Genomic DNA, 17003 nt, shown 5'->3' with positions numbered 1-17003 from the left:
AGGAACAGTTCGCCTCTTTAAAGGGACAGTTTTCCGCTTTAAAGTGCCAGTTCGCCTCTTTAAAGGAACAGTTCGCCGCTTTAAATGGTCAGTTCACAGCTTTGAAGGGACAGTTCGCCGCTTTAAAGGGACAGTTTGCCGCTTTAAAGGGCCAGTTCGCCTCTTTAAAGGGACAGTTCGCCTCTTTAAAGGGACAGTTCGCCGCTTTAAAGGGACAGTTCACCTCTTTAAAGTGACAGTTTGCCGCTTTAAAGGGACAGTTCGCCTCTTTAAAGGGACAGTTTGCCGCTTTAAAGGGACAGTTCGCCTCATTAAAGGGACAGTTCGCCGCTTTAAAAAGACAATTCGCCTCTTTAAAGGGACAGTTCGCCTCTTTAAAGGGACAGTTTGCCGCTTAAAAGGGAAAGTTCGCCGCTTTAAAGGGACAGTTTGCCGCTTTGAAAGGACAATTCGCCCCGTTAAAGGGCCAGTTCACCTCTTTAAAGTTACAGTTTGCCGCTTTAAAGGGACAGTTCGCCTCTTTAGAGTGCCAGTTCGCCTCTTTAAAGGGACAGTTCGCCGCTTTGAAGGGACAGTTCGCCTCTTTAAAGGGACAGTTCGCCGCTTTAATGGGACAGTTCGCCGCTTTACAGGGCCAGTTAGCCTCTTTAAAGGGACAGTTTGCCGCTTAAAAGGGACAGTTCGCCGCTTCGAAGGGACAGTTTGCCGCTTTAAAGGGACAGTTCGCCTCTTTAAAGGGACAATTCGCCGCTTTAAAAGGACAGTTCGCCTCTTTAAAGGGACAGTTTGCCGCTTTAAAGGGACAGTTCGCCTCTTTAAAGGGACAGTTTGCCGCTTTGAAGGGACAGTTCGCCGCTTTAAAGGGCCAGTTCGCCTCTTTAAAGGGACAGTTCGCCTCTTTAAAGGGACAGTTCGCCGCTTTAAAGGGACAGTTCACCTCTTTAAAGTGACAGTTTGCCGCTTTAAAGGGACAGTTCGCCTCTTTAAAGGGACAGTTTGCCGCTTTAAAGGGACAGTTCGCCTCATTAAAGGGACAGTTCGCCGCTTTAAAAAGACAATTCGCCTCTTTAAAGGGACAGTTCGCCTCTTTAAAGGGACAGTTTGCCGCTTAAAAGGGAAAGTTCGCCGCTTTAAAGGGACAGTTTGCCGCTTTGAAGGGACAGTTCGCCCCTTTAAAGGGCCAGTTCACCTCTTTAAAGTTACAGTTTGCCGCTTTAAAGGGACAGTTCGCCTCTTTAGAGTGCCAGTTCGCCTCTTTAAAGGGACAGTTCGCCGCTTTGAAGGGACAGTTCGCCTCTTTAAAGGGACAGTTCGCCGCTTTAATGGGACAGTTCGCCGCTTTACAGGGCCAGTTAGCCTCTTTAAAGGGACAGTTTGCCGCTTAAAAGGGACAGTTCACCGCTTTAAAGGGACAGTGCCGCTTTAAAGGGACAGTTCACCTCTTTAAAGGGACAGTTCACCTCTTTAAAGGGACAGTTCACCTCTTTAAAGTGACAGTTTTCCGCTTTAAAGGGACAGTTCGCCTCTTTAAAAGGGACAGCTCGCCGCTTTAAAGGGACAGTTTGCTTCTTTAAAGTGCCAGTTCGCCTCTTTAAAGGGACAGTTCCCTGCTTTGAAGGGACAGTTCGCCTCTTTAAAGGGACAGTTCGCCGCTTTCAAGGGACAGTTAGCCTCTTTAAAGGGACATTACGCCGCTTTAAAGGGCCAGTTCGCCTCTTTAAAGCGCTTGTTCGCCGCTTTAAAGGGCCAGTTCGCTGCTTTAAAGGGACAGTTTGCCGCTTAAAAGGGCCAGTTCGCCTCTTTAAAGGGACAGTTTGCCCCTTAAAAAGGACAGTTCGTCGCTTTAAAGGGACAGTTTGCCGCTTTGAAGGGACAGTTTGCCGCTTTAAAGGGACAATTTACCTCTTTAGAGGGACAGTTCGCCTCTTTAAAGGAACAGTTCGCCGCTTTAAAGGGGCAGTTTGCCACTTTAAAGGGACAGTTCAACTCTTTAAAGGGACAGTTCGCCGCTTTAAAGGTACAGTTTGCCTCTTTAAAGGGACAGTTTGCCGCTTAAAAGGGACAGTTTGCCGCTTCAAAGGGACAGTTTGCCGCTTTGAAGATACAGTTCGGCGCTTTAAAGGGACAGTTTGCCGCTTTAAAGGGACAGTTCGTCGCTTTAAAGGAACAGTTCGCCTCTTTAAAGGGACAGTTTTCCGCTTTAAAGTGCCAGTTCGCCTCTTTAAAGGAACAGTTCGCCGCTTTAAATGGTCAGTTCACAGCTTTGAAGGGACAGTTCGCCGCTTTAAAGGGACAGTTTGCCGCTTTAAAGGGCCAGTTCGCCTCTTTAAAGGGACAGTTCGCCTCTTTAAAGGGACAGTTTGCCGCTTTAAAGGGACAGTTCACCTCTTTAAAGTGACAGTTTGCCGCTTTAAAGGGACAGTTCGCCTCTTTAGAGTGCCAGTTCGCCTCTTTAAAGGGACAGTTCGCCGCTTTGAAGGGACAGTTCGCCTCTTTAAAGGGACAGTTCGCCGCTTTAATGGGACAGTTCGCCGCTTTACAGGGCCAGTTAGCCTCTTTAAAGGGACAGTTTGCCGCTTAAAAGGGACAGTTCACCGCTTTAAAGGGACAGTGCCGCTTTAAAGGGACAGTTCACCTCTTTAAAGGGACAGTTCACCTCTTTAAAGGGACAGTTCACCTCTTTAAAGGGACAGTTCACCTCTTTAAAGTGACAGTTTTCCGCTTTAAAGGGACAGTTCGCCTCTTTAAAAGGGACAGTTCGCCGCTTTAAAGGGACAGTTTGCTTTTTTAAAGTGCCAGTTCGCCTCTTTAAAGGGACAGTTCCCTGCTTTGAAGGGACAGTTCGCCTCTTTAAAGGGACAGTTCGCCGCTTTCAAGGGACAGTTAGCCTCTTTAAAGGGACATTACGCCGCTTTAAAGGGCCAGTTCGCCTCTTTAAAGCGCTTGTTCGCCGCTTTAAAGGGCCAGTTCGCTGCTTTAAAGGGACAGTTTGCCGCTTAAAAGGGCCAGTTCGCCTCTTTAAAGGGACAGTTTGCCCCTTAAAAAGGACAGTTTGTCGCTTTAAAGGGACAGTTTGCCGCTTTGAAGGGACAGTTTGCCGCTTTAAAGGGACAATTTACCTCTTTAGAGGGACAGTTCGCCTCTTTAAAGGAACAGTTCGCCGCTTTAAAGGGGCAGTTTGCCACTTTAAAGGGACAGTTCAACTCTTTAAAGGGACAGTTCGCCGCTTTAAAGGGACAGTTTGCCTCTTTAAAGGGACAGTTTGCCGCTTAAAAGGGACAGTTTGCCGCTTTGAAGATACAGTTCGGCGCTTTAAAGGGACAGTTTTCCGCTTTAAAGGGACAGTTCGTCGCTTTAAAGGAACAGTTCGCCTCTTTAAAGGGACAGTTTTCCGCTTTAAAGTGCCAGTTCGCCTCTTTAAAGGAACAGTTCGCCGCTTTAAATGGTCAGTTCACAGCTTTGAAGGGACAGTTCGCCGCTTTAAAGGGACAGTTTGCCGCTTTAAAGGGCCAGTTCACTTCTTTAAAGGCCCAGTTTGCCTCTTTAAAGGGACAGTTTGCCGCTTTAAAGGGACAGTTTGCCTCTTTAAAGTGCCAGTTCGCCTCTTTAAAGGGACATTTCGCCTCTTTATTGGGACAGTTCGCCTCTTTAAAGGGACAGTTCGCCGCTTTAAAGGGTCAGTCATCGCTTTAAATGGACAGTTCGCCGCTTTAAAGGGACAATTCACCTCTTTAAAGGGACAGTTTGCCGCTTTAAAGGGCCAGTTCACTTCTTTAAAGGGACAGTTCGCCTCTTTAAAAGGGACAGTTTGCCGCTTTAAAGGGACAGTTCGCCTCTTTAAAAGGACAGTTCGCTGCTTTAAATTTTTACATTTAAAGGGCTTTGATACCTTTTAGGCTTGAATGCTTCTTCTTTAGGCCTTGCGAACCATTCCTGAGCAGCCGTTATTGGTTGAGCAACACGCACACTTTGGCAGGCCCCTTCTAAATTTCTTCAGAAATTTTCTAGTTGGGGCCTGCCATAGCATTGCATAGGAGAGCATGCTAAGCAGTGCCTCCATGCAAATGTATGGCAAGGCACCTATTACTATTCTGTTGGCAAAAGTCTATGGGATTTAACATTGAAAACGTGTTTATTTATATATATATATTTATTCTTCCGTCCACATTAATGCGGGCCGCACATCCCAACAATATATATATATCAAAACGACTGGCTCGAGGAGTTTTCGCAGGCTATTACTTTTATTGAAGATAGGAGTTACCAAGGTGACGTAATAAGCAAAAAACAGCCCCCCAAAGCCCCCCTAGGAATAAACAGGGGGATGACCTGGAAAAATCATAAAAAACCCAAAGTTTTTAGCAGTTACTGTGTCATCATGCATTAACCTAGAAACGCCATTCAAATGTCAGTTTGTAGATACGTCCGTGCTGTGTTCAGAAGTGAAGAAGCCATGTCGATACCTGCTACGGATTTCCCACAGCATGCCTCCAAGCGACCCAAAGTTTTGGCCAAAATCTGAAAAATTTAAATTTTTAGAGCACAACTGCCATTTCATTAGAGTGTGGGAAGAGCAAGAGTTCTGACCTCAGATTCCTTTTCGAATCGCCCTCATGCCTACAAATATCGCTCCAATGCCATTATGTACTGTCGTAATATAGGCACGCATGTTGGGATTCATAAAATGTTTTCATATTTCATCTAGGGCTGACCGTTCGCTCTCAGAGCCCCTCAGAGCAAAGTGATGTCGGGGCTCAAAGACCTCAAATCCCCATTTTAATTCATCCAATTCTCAGAATCTCAGCAGCTCCTGCAGCCCTTCTTTCTCTCATCCGTGTGTTCACTGTGAATGTGCTACAGATCTGAAATGCAGGAATATTGAAGTCCAAAGGCGTCCCTCACTCATTCTGCAAGAATTTTTTCTGTAGCTCTTACGGTTTCCGAATGAGAAGCATCTGTTCGTAGAGGTTTTTTTGGCTCTGAGAAGCCTGAGTCTCATATAATTACTGTTGCAGCAGCTGGGGCTGTAACACCGCATTATGTAATAACGGCGCATTATGTAATAATGTAATAAATTTGCACGCCATTATGTAATAACTGCCGCATTTTGTAATAATCTGCCGCATTATGTAATAAACTTCTTGAACGCAATATGAAATACATTTTGCTGCATTATGTAATAAGTTATTACATATTGTGGTTGTTACTACATAATGCGGGTGTTGCAATTTTTTTCTTTAGCAAAATGTAACAATTGGTGCATTATGTAATAACCAACCGAAATTGACATTTTCATTGATTAAAAACAGCACGATAATGTGTATTTTACTCAAAAATAATAATTAAGAGGACAGTATGTCAACTATTGCTCAGCTTACATTGTAGCAATCCACCTTTTAACTTTGGTTGTGCTCATTTAAACATACAAGGGGTTAATTCATATTTGCAGTTAGATTAGTCATGAGATCAAGTTTGGAGGTAAGTGCTTTTGATAGTTAACCAATTTAGAAAATTGTCAACTAAATCTCTGTCTATGCTCAAGCAGCAGTAAAGAAAAGACATACAACACCAAATAATTAAACATGGGCTGTGCACAACAACACCATGTAGTCTAGCCTATTCAATAAAGGTCATGTTCCATGTAACCTTAACCTTTCTTCATAATGCATATTTCCAATAACACCTACAGTAACAGTACCTGCATTAATGTAGCACTGGCAGTGTCACAAAATTATACTAAGTATTATTCTGACACAAAAATGTAGGATAGCCTATATCATGCAAACCCAGAGTAAGAGACAAAAAATAGTTGCAGAACAAATGACTGATGTCGAACAGTTAATTATTTCAAATGATTTATTCTCTAAAGCCCAATACTATACCATCCTGTAGAGGTACAGACGTCATGGATGAGCAATGTGTTATGAACAGCAAATATTATGGCAATCTTTGATAATAGGCCTAATATCTCAATCAACTAAATGAAAAACAATCCAGCCACAGCATAGAGCCTAACACACACACAATGGAACTGTAGTGGATAATAAAGTGGAAACGTAAAATTTAACAATGTTCTAGACCTATTACAGGCCATGGCACACATATAACCACACAACTAACCCATCTAAAAATCTACATTTGAACTCGGGAGACTCATGAAAATCTACCTACAATGCAAAACAAAATATAGCCCTAAGGTTTCCAAAAAATGTCCTTGATTTTAAGATGACCATGGCCAATGTGCTTTATCAGAAGCCAGGCCATCATCCACCTGCTATTTTGGCTGAATAGCTCCCTCAGTCTAATAGCAAGACCACTACTGTGTCCAGCGGATTTATAGAGCCTCATTATGCTTATGGAATTGTCATGATCATAATCCAAGTTTAGGGTGTCAGCTAAAGTTTCTCTAATGTAGATTTGCGGATGGAACGGATCTGCAAGATCTCGAAAAAGTTTAGAAACTCTATTAAATGCCCAGAGCATTGAGGAGTCTGCATTAAGGGTCAACTGGATGATAAATGACAGCAATTCTGTAGGCAAGATGGGTGTGCCATGCATTCTGTTTTCTGCATCATTATCTGGAGGTCCACACAACTGGACATCATCTTGCTCTCGTTGAGCATCATCGTTGGACTGATCATCTAGATGGACATCATTTTGGGGTTCATCTAGTTGGGAATCATTGTGAGGTTCATTCAGTGTGGCATCATCGTGTGGTCCATCAGTAAGAGTTTCATTGTCTGTGTTGTCGTTTGGTGTGAGTTCTTCATTATCACTCTCTTGGTCTGATTCATTTTTATGTTGAATTATCCGTTCTCTCTCTGCTTCTAAGATGTTTTCAATAAATGAAGAGACTGATCCTTCCAGACTTAAAGGTAGGGTAGGAGATCCTGGATTTTGAGTCCAGCGAAGCTGCATTTTGAAAAAACACAGGTAAAAAGTCCCAACCCTTTTCTTCACTTTCCCCCCGAAGCCACGCCTCTAGAGTACATGTACGCGCACGAGCGCTGTTCTGACAGCACGCATCGATCGTTGCCGTATTTAGTATTTAGTATATGCTAACTATACGTTTAATAATGCTAGGTGCTAGCCAAGCTGGCTCTAGTTTAGCTTCCTGCCAAGCTTCTGGACGCGTAATTCGTTCACGGAGCAGGGTACAAGCACAGGGGGAAGGAGGGGGAGGGAGGAGCAGATTGCAGTTTGATAGACGCATCAGAATCCAATCATTGTTGACGGTCCGTTCAGTTTGATTGGATTCTGTTTTTCCTAGATTGTACGTTCTAGAGGCCACTAAAACTTTTCATATTTGTGTCAAAACTTTTAATTAATTGGTTGCAATGGGGGTGTGAAGAGTATTTCAAGTAATATGTAAAAAAATGTTCCAGAAAAAGATCCCCTACCCAACCTTTAAGTAATATTCTCCATGTCCCTCAACAATGTGTCCAAGGGCTAACAAAGGACAACTGTCACAATATCTATTAGACTGAGATATAATGGAAGATGCATCAACACCTAGTGAGGAGACAACGAGAAACTAAACATTGAAAATCTCAGCAGCCCTTTGTAGAGTTATGTGGTCGCCATAGGTCCCACATTGTGACATACTAGGATCATTCATTTTGAGTAAAATACACATTATTTTGCTGTTTTAATGTCAATTTCAGTTGGTTATTACATAATGCACCAATTGTTACATTTTGCTAAAGAAAAAAATCGCAACACCCGCATTATGTAGTAACAACCGCAATATGTAATAACTTATTACATAATGCGGCAAAATGTATTACATATTGCGTTCAAGAAGTTTATTACATAATGGGGCAGATTATTACAAAATGCGGCAGTTATTACATCATGACATGCAAATTTATTACATAATTACATAATGCGGCGTTATTACATAATGCGGTGTTACAGGGGCAGCTGCTGCAACTGTCAGTTGAATGAGGGAGATTAATTACCATAGAAACAAGGCTATTAGTGGCCCAGCCAGTCCTTTGAAGTTTCAACAGCACAATTAACCGCTTCAAAGGGACAGTTCACCTCTTTAAAGGGACAGTTCACCACTTTAAAGGGAGAGTTTGCCGCTTTAAATGGACAGTTCGCCGCTTTAAAGGGACAGTTCGCCATTTTAAAGGGACAGTTCGCTGCGTTAAAGGGCGAGTTCGCCGCTTTGAAGGGACAGTTCGCCTCTTTAAAGGGACAGTTCGCCGCTTTAAATTTTTACATTTAAACGGCTTTGATGCCGTTTAGGCTTGAATGCTTCTTCTTTAGGCCTTGCGAACCATTCCTGAGCAGCCGTGATTGGCAGGCCCCTTCTAAATTTCTTCAGAAATGTTCTAGTTTACAATAAGATTGAGTTATTAAGTGCATGTAGACATCTTAATCCGACAAGAAATTGAATCAAATCAAGTTACTCGCAATCCGATTAAGACCCCGAGGTAACTCGGTTGAAAGTCAAAATAAACGTGCTTGTAGACGGTGAAGCACGTGGTGAATTAGACTTTGCGTTCTGCTGCGTTCTCAAGATTTTTTCCCGGGGTCGGGAACCGGAAGTCGGAAAGAAAATGGAGAATGCGCAGTTGTGCATCGCGTTTGTGCAACAATCAGCTCATCACAAACTAAATATAGAGGGACTTACCTTCATGCCTCTGATCCGATTCATTCATCACCATATATCCAAGGATAATTACCCTTGCTCAACTCATTCTTATTGTAATTTCGCCAATAATCTGATCCTTTCAGTGCCATGTAACCCCACTGAGTGAGTAGCAAAATGCAACTTCAAGTCCTACAAAAGATTTGTGAAACTTCTGCTGCATCACTTATTGTGTAACCTTATTCAGGTACTTTTAATAGCTAACTTTAACCATGTATATTCAATCATGACCTCAATGAAATACTTTGAAGGTACAACAAAGAAGTACAGTAGTGAAGTGAGGAAGTCAACATAAAGACTGTAAAAAAAGTGTTAAAAAAACCCATCTGTCTCAAAGTTGGACTTTAACACAAGTCACATGCTTGGTCATCATCTGTCTGCATGCAACAGTAGAACAGCGACCTGTGCAACTGAAAGGGATGATTAAGGGGTATCCCATGCAGTATGTGTTGGGAATGAGAATGTATTGGTTCCAAAGCTTTCTGGCTCATTCTTTTATTGGGCAGCCAGTCACTGTTAGTTTGTGCTCCATCGTGCACACCGTCATTTGGTTTCGTGTTCATAAAATGACACAGAAGGTACCTTTTGGAGTTGATTTGGCAAGTTGTGCCCCTCTCGATTTTTGTAACCTTGAGTGTGCTGCGCAAGGGGCAAGTTTTAAAAACAGGAAAAACTGCAGGGAGCAGGTCTGTGTTGACGAACATCTGTATGACCCATCAAAACCCAAGTAGATAAAAGCATTGTGAATGATGCAAAAACATAAAACGCAACTGAAAAGAGTAAAAACGAGATGTTGAAACTGTATTGTTGGAGGACGGACGCGCGCTTGACATGTGAGGCTGCGTGGTTCTCGAGCTCAGCGGTTATATCTTATTTAATTGTATTAATCAATGTGCAAAGTGGTCATTGATAGTGAAATCGAGTGTCTGAGTGCTTTGAGGAACTTTTGAAGGACTAAAATTGCAGCAAGGACTATTTTCCTCTTTTCCTCAACTTTGGTTTTAAAATGGCTAGCCGACAGAAACCTGCTACAACTAGCAAAAAAGCTAGCACCGAGGCTGAGGCACAACCTTCCCCGGATTTCGTTGAGAAAATAATGGAAGCAATTGAATCGTTGGGCACTAAAAATTGACCCTCAAACTACTGCCCTTCGTCAAGAGACAGCCTCAGTTCGCCATGAGTTGCACACGAATGTCAGTTCATTGCAGTCTGCTAACACTCAGACCTCCAAGCGCGTTGACGACCTCGAGCAAGCTACCACGGAGTGGAGCTCTACTGTCATGAGTCTGGAATCTACAGTGGAAAAGCTGCAGGCTGAGGTGTGCCGGCTATACAAAAATGTCTGGATTTGGAAGGCCGTAGCCGACGACAGAATATTCGGTTGGTGGGAATAAAGGAAGGCAACAACGCGCGGCTATTCTGTGCGACAGTGTTGAAGGAGATATTGGGTCTGGATGAAACTCCACACCTCAACCGTGGCCACCGATCACTAGCGGTTAGGCCGCCTCCCGGAGAAAAGCCAAGACCCTTCATAATCCGTGTGCATCATGGAGACGTCAAGGATCACATCCTCCGCCTTTCAGCTCAGAAGAAACAGCTGTTCTACGAGGAGAAACGTGTGTACATCTTTCCGGATTTCCCCCCAGAGGTATCCAAGAAGCGAGCAGCTTTTACGGATGCTAGACAGCTTTGGGTTTCGTTACCCGGCCACTTTCCGGATCACGTTTAAAAAGGTGGAAGAAACCTTCATCGCTCCTGTACAAGCCGTCTCCTACATTAAGGAGAACATTCTGCCACATGTTGAGGTACCGTAGGTTAGCCTACTACAAGTCTGCATTTAACTGACTGTTCTTTTCCTCTTTCTTAGTTCTTGAATATATTGACCACACATTCATGCAAAAAATGAAAAATATATTGTGACTTATTTTTTGTGGTTTATGCTTGAGCCCTCAGAAGCCGTCATTTCTTTCCTTGTAGGCTACCTGAAGCCCTAATATTTCTGTCGAACACCACTATAACAGATACATTTTTTCTTTTATGACGTAGCATACTTTTTTTTTTTCTCTCTCTCTCTCATTTTTGTTTTCCTTATGGCTGTATTTAGATCTGCCCATTAGCCCGCATTTTTCCAGGCACCTTTTTTCATACCATTTGTGTAGGCCAGTCATTTGACGATCTGCCTATGATAAAGCAGTTTATATGCTTCACCTTTTATTGTGGTATATTTAAGAATGGTAGCAGCATTTGCCATTTATGCACTTTCGTTTCTGTTTTGCCCACTGTGCTTTGGGTCGAGTTTGGTTATGTTAGAGACCCAAGCTAGAGATGTGAGATGTGTGGGCCTTGCTGCCCAAGGGTTTAAGCACTGTGTTTGGGATAGTGCTGGTGGGTGGAGGGTAAATGTTGTGTGTTTCTATATATTCCTGTTAAGTATTGTACATTTGCTTTCTTTTCTTTTCTTTTTTGTTTTTTTCTTCTCTGTGCCCAATTGGGGTTCCACCTTTTTCCATGTCCATTGGCCAGAGCCAAAATCAAAATGCCATTTGTCAGATCAATATGTTCGTGTCATATAACCGATAGTATTGAATCTAGATAATCCACATACACCATCTGGGGGAAGAGGCCAATCTGTTAACTTTACTAATTGGAATGTGAAGGGACTTAATCACCCTATTAAACGCACTAAGGTCCTAGCCCATCTTAAAAGTCTGAAAACTGATATAGCATATAGCTGTTCAGAACATATTTGTCTGAAGAGAGGCTGGGTCGGACAGGTATTTCACTCATGTTTTACGAGCAAAGCAGGGGGGCTGGAATTTTGATTAGCAAATCAGTTTTTTTTGCAGCTTCTGAAACCATCTCAGACCCACAGGGACGTTTTGTTATTGTTGTGGGTAAACTCTACAATCGCCTGTCATATTGGCTTGTTTTTACGCTCCCAACTGGGATGATTTTAAATTTATGAACAACTTTCTGTCACGCTTACCTTACCTAGATACTCATCAACTTATTTTAGCTGGTGATTGTATTTGTGTAATTAATCCTGTATTAGATAGATCATCAACCCGCTCAATTAATAAGTCTAAAGCCCCTTTCACACTGCCGAATAACCCGCGTTTAATTCGCGAATTTAGCGTGTTCGCTGTTGTGTTCACACTGCCGACCCGGGCTGCCGCGTCAACTCGACTCGCCTTTCGACCCGCGTCGGACCCTAGTCTTTTTGCCGAGCCGAGTTTGATGTGAACACAATCGACGCGGGTCGGACGTGGGCGTGACGTGACGAGTTTAAAAGACAGAATGGACAGCTGATTCAGAACAACAGCGAAAGGTGAGGACAAGTTTTACTCTGTTTTAGCCTACATCAAGTTGGATTTTTTGGACAACTGTTCCTTCCTGCCTTGGATGCTGTGCAGCTGGATTAATTTTTCCCAATACTTTTGTATATTTTATTCTTTTGTCATGATGCATCACCATAGCAACAAGGTGGTTTACAACAGGGAGCAGCTGAATAACATTGGAAAAGCAGAAATAATTCGACAACTGAAGCCAGAAATTCCACTGGAATTGAAAAGGAGGCGTCGTGGATGCAGAGCAGGAGCAAAGAGGAGAGAAAGAAAGAAGAAGTTCAAACCATCTCTGCCATCCTGCATCATGGGAAATGTAAGATCGTTAGCTAACAAGTTGGATGAACTTTTAGCCTTGATAAGGACTCAGCAAGAATATCGGGAATGTAGCATTATGTGTTTTACTGAGACATGGCTACAGGATCATATACCCGACTCCAGCGTCTCTCTGCCGGGCTTCCTGACTATACGAGCAGATCTAGATATAAAGAGTAGCAGGAAAAGGAAAGGGGGTGGATTGGCAGTGCTTGTCAACAACAGATGGTGTCACCCAGGACATGTTACTGTGAAGAGTCGTCTCTGCAGTCCTGACATTGAACTATTGGCAGTAAGTTTTCATCCATATTATTTGCCAAGAGAGTTCACCAGTGTTGTTTTGGTGGCTGTTTACATTCCACCATCAGCTGTTGCCGACACTGCATGTGATGTCATCAGTTCCGTTGTTGCTAAGATACAGACGCAACACCCCAATTCTTTTGTGGCAATATCTGGTGATTTTAATCATGCCTCACTCTCTGCTACACTGCCAACTTTTCAACAGTTTGTCAGCTGCTCTACCAGAGAAAACAAGACATTGGATTTGTTTTACACAAATGTCAAGGATTCATACATTTCCAAATCAAGACCTCCCCTGGGAAAATCAGATCACAACCTTGTTTTTCTCTGTTCAGCATATAAACCCCTTGTCCAGAGACTACCTGTCACAAAAAGGACTGTTAGAAAGTGGTCAGAGGAAGCTGAAGAAGCCTTACAGGGTTGTTTTGATGCAACCGATTGGGTTTCTCTTTGTAAGCCACATGGAGAGGACATTAATGCCATGACTGAGTGTGTGACTGACTATATAAACCTCTGTGTGGACAACACCATCCCCACCAGAACAGTGAGATGCTTCCCTAATAACAAACCCTGGATCACCAGTGAGCTAAAGGAACTATTGAACATGAAAAAAAGAGCCTTTAGGGAGCGAGACAGGCAGTTACTGAGGAGTATACAGAAGCAGCTCAAAGTCAAGATCAGAGAGAGCAAGGAGGTGTATAGAAAGAAGCTTGAGAGTAAACTGCAGAGGAATGATATCAGAGATGTGTGGTCAGGAACAGGGCCGGGGTGGGCCATTTTCTCAGTCCGGGAATTTAATTCAAATTCAGGCCACTCTGATATGGAGTGCATTCTCCTTCAGACTGCACCTGATCCTCTGAGGCTACAGAAAATGTTTATTAAGAGTTGTTTATGTTGCTGGAAAACATGACACACTTTATTTATCCTTTCATTCACTGATTAATTCATTTATTTATTTAATTGTGGTTGTGTTAAATGATTTGTATGATTTAGTCTACCACCCTACCACCTTATGGTTTTCTTCTCTATGCCAATATTTTACATCACAAATGTCTATCTTGACTAACTACAGTATCTTCCTCTACCTGGCCCTTCAGTAGTCGCCCTCCTTGGGATCATCAGTAGCACTGGAAGTGGTCTTCTGATCTGATGCTAGAAAACAATCGATAACAATAAAATAATATATATTTAATAGTGAGTTGATAACCACAGTGTGCGCCCCTCTATGGAAATGCACGATATGACGGCGAGACGAAATAAGCGTGACAGCACATTTGAAACTGTTTGTCAAAAAATGGAAAACTGGAATGTAAAGCAAGTGTTCGGTTTGTTTACACACAGCAAGCACGGGACGTGAACGTGTCTGCATCTGCATTCGTGTTCAGTCCGAAATGGATAGAAATCAACAAGAAAACAGATTCTTCCTTTCACATCAAAGCGTCGTGCCCGCGCGGTGTCCGAATAAGTGCTCAGTGCAACTTGAAAATAGAACAGTCTATTCCCTGCACGGGCGTGAGCGGGCTCAGCTCACATTATAATAAATGGGAGGGGAAGGCTTGAACATGAAACATGATGCTGATTCCCGCGGATAGAACGCGCGTGCAGACTCTCCAGTAATTAAAAAAGGCAACTAAACACCCCAACGTGCTCGCGCTGTCCCTGCGCACGCGAACCATGTACAATATTTGCACAGCCCTTCTTAATAATTATATTTATTTTAATGCATGTTTGAGATGCATTTAATAACAAATATCAAACAACAAATGTGATCGCCCCTGTTTAATATTGCGTTAGTAACCACATGTGCGCGCCTGTGGGAATGCAGGCTACAGTTGATGAGGAGATAAAGCGTGATAAAGCGTTAAGCAATTGTTCATCAGAACTGGAATGTAAAGAAAGTGTTCGGTTCTTCTTTGAAAATAGGAATACACTTCTGAATCATATAAATTGTGAGATTTTTTTACATATTTAACAACAAAAGCTGTCAGATGACAGTTGAGTTGACATTGCAAACGTTCGCCACGTTATAGCCTATTTGATCAAATTCACAACCAGGCCTATTATCCATATCTCTCAGTAACCTACCAGCTTGTCTTGAGAAGATATCTGTCAATTTGGCACATTTGGCTGCCACCTGTCTTTTTTTTAGCTTAGCCCTCTCTGTTCCACCTGGCCTCTTTCTACCCTCCATCACTGACGCGCTCTGTGTCGCGCCATTGTTATTTAAAAGACGAACCATGGGCCAAACCATCTGAAACATTTGGGAGGAGAGAATTTCCTTACATGGTAGAACCAATTTAATCTGCTGTGATGCAGTAGGCGGCTGCGCTGCAATGGTGAATTTATGCAGACTACAGTTGAATTGATATTATTGCAAGAATAAGATAAGTGACAAAAATTAGTTACAACTATTTTCCCCATGGGCCAAGCAGCCTAGGTCGATGGTTTGGGCCGGGATAGGTCCCGGATAATACCATTGCCAAACCGGCATTGGTCAGGAATGAAGAAGATCACAGGCCTCAAGCAGAGGGAGGATCAGATGGATGGGAGTCTGTACAGAGCAAATGAGCTGAACACATTCTTCAACAGGTTCAGTTCAGGAACAAGCTCACCATCCTCCCCTCCTGTTCCCAGCCAAAGAGACATCCCACCCTCCTCTGACCCACAGCTTTCCTGTAACATCTCCACCTCCACCTCAGTCATGGATTCTTCTGCTTCCACTAGTTTGTCTTCAACCCAATCAGGAGATGCTGCTGTCCCCTTTGCCTCCCCCTCCCACTTTTCTGTTTCTAGAAGTCAGGTGAAGAGGCAGTTGGACAGACTGAACCGGAACAAGGCTGCAGGTCCAGATGGTGTCAGCCCCCGAGTCCTGAAGGCCTGTGCAGAGCAGCTCTGTGGGATTCTGCAACACCTTTTCAACCTTAGCTTGACCCAAGAAAAGGTACCACTGTTGTGGAAGACATCCTGTCTGGTTCCGGTACCAAAGAAAACTCACCCCTCAGACATCAATGATTACAGACCTGTTGCCCTGACATCCCACATCATGAAGGTCCTGGAGAGACTCCTGTTGACCCACCTGTGTAAGCAAACCAGCACATATCAGGACCCCCTGCAGTTTGCTTATCGCCATGGAGTTGGAGTTGAAGACGCTATCATACACTTGCTTCAACAAACCCACTGTCATCTGGATAAAGCAGGCAGCACTGTGAGGATCATGTTCTTTGATTTCTCCAGTGCATTTAACACAATCCAGCCTGATCTGCTTCGTCTGAAACTCCAGAAGACTCAGGTGGAGGCCTCAACAATCACCTGGATTAATGACTACCTGACAAACAGACCACAGTTTGTCAGACTGAAGAATTGTGTGTCTAACCAGGTGATCAGCAGCACAGGAGCACCACAGGGGACTGTACTCTCACCATTCCTTTTCACTCTGTACACTTCAGACTTCCAGTACAAGTCAGACTCCTGTCATCTACAGAAATATTCAGATGACTCTGCAGTTGTCGGGTGTATCAGAGATGGACAAGAAGCTGAGTACAGAGAGCTGGTGGACCGCTTTGTGGCATGGTGTGGGAACAATCATCTCATCTTGAATGTTAACAAAACAAAGGAGATGATTGTAGATTTCAGGAGAAACAGGGTCAGATCAAACCCTATTTCCATCATGGGAGAAGAAGTGGAGGTGGTTGAGGAATATAAATACCTTGGTGTTCATGTGGACAACAGACTGGACTGGAGACACAACAGTGAAGCCATCTACAAGAAAGGACAGAGCAGACTGTACTTCTTGAGGAAGCTAAGGTCCTTCAAGGTTTGCAACAAGATGTTGCAGATCTTCCACAAGTCTGTTGTTGAGAGCGTCATTTCCTCTTGCGTCATCTGTTGAGGCAGCAGCATCAGAACCAGGGACCTAAAAAGACTCAACAACCTGATAAGGAAGGCTGGTTCTGTTCTGGGGACGACTGTGCAACCTCTGGAGACAATAATGCAAAGAAGGATTTTGCATAAAATCAAGAGAATTATGGACAACCCTGAACATCCTCTCCATGAGACTGTTATCAGAAAACAGAGTCTCTTCAGTCAAAGGCTTCTTCAGTTTGGATGCAAAACGGACCACTACAGGAAATCTTTCCTGCCCACAGCCATCAGCATCTATAATAACTCTTTGATTTAATTGAGCTACATCAACATTTAATTTCCCTCTGGGATAAATAAAGTATTTTTGAATTTGAATTGAATTGAATTTGAATTGCAAAAACGAGTTCTCAAGGTGTCCCGCCATCGTTTGTTTGAAAAATTTGATGCAGACAGGTGTATTTAACCCTACCTCCAACGCATGGCTTGTGCCTACGTCATTGTACACGCCCAGCATTTTCTGTGTT

The sequence above is a fragment of the Odontesthes bonariensis genome, chromosome 12, assembly GCF_027942865.1.
Source record: "Odontesthes bonariensis isolate fOdoBon6 chromosome 12, fOdoBon6.hap1, whole genome shotgun sequence".
In the NCBI taxonomy this organism is placed as follows: Eukaryota; Metazoa; Chordata; class Actinopteri; order Atheriniformes; family Atherinopsidae; genus Odontesthes; species Odontesthes bonariensis.
Note: the sequence above shows the minus strand (reverse complement) of the source record.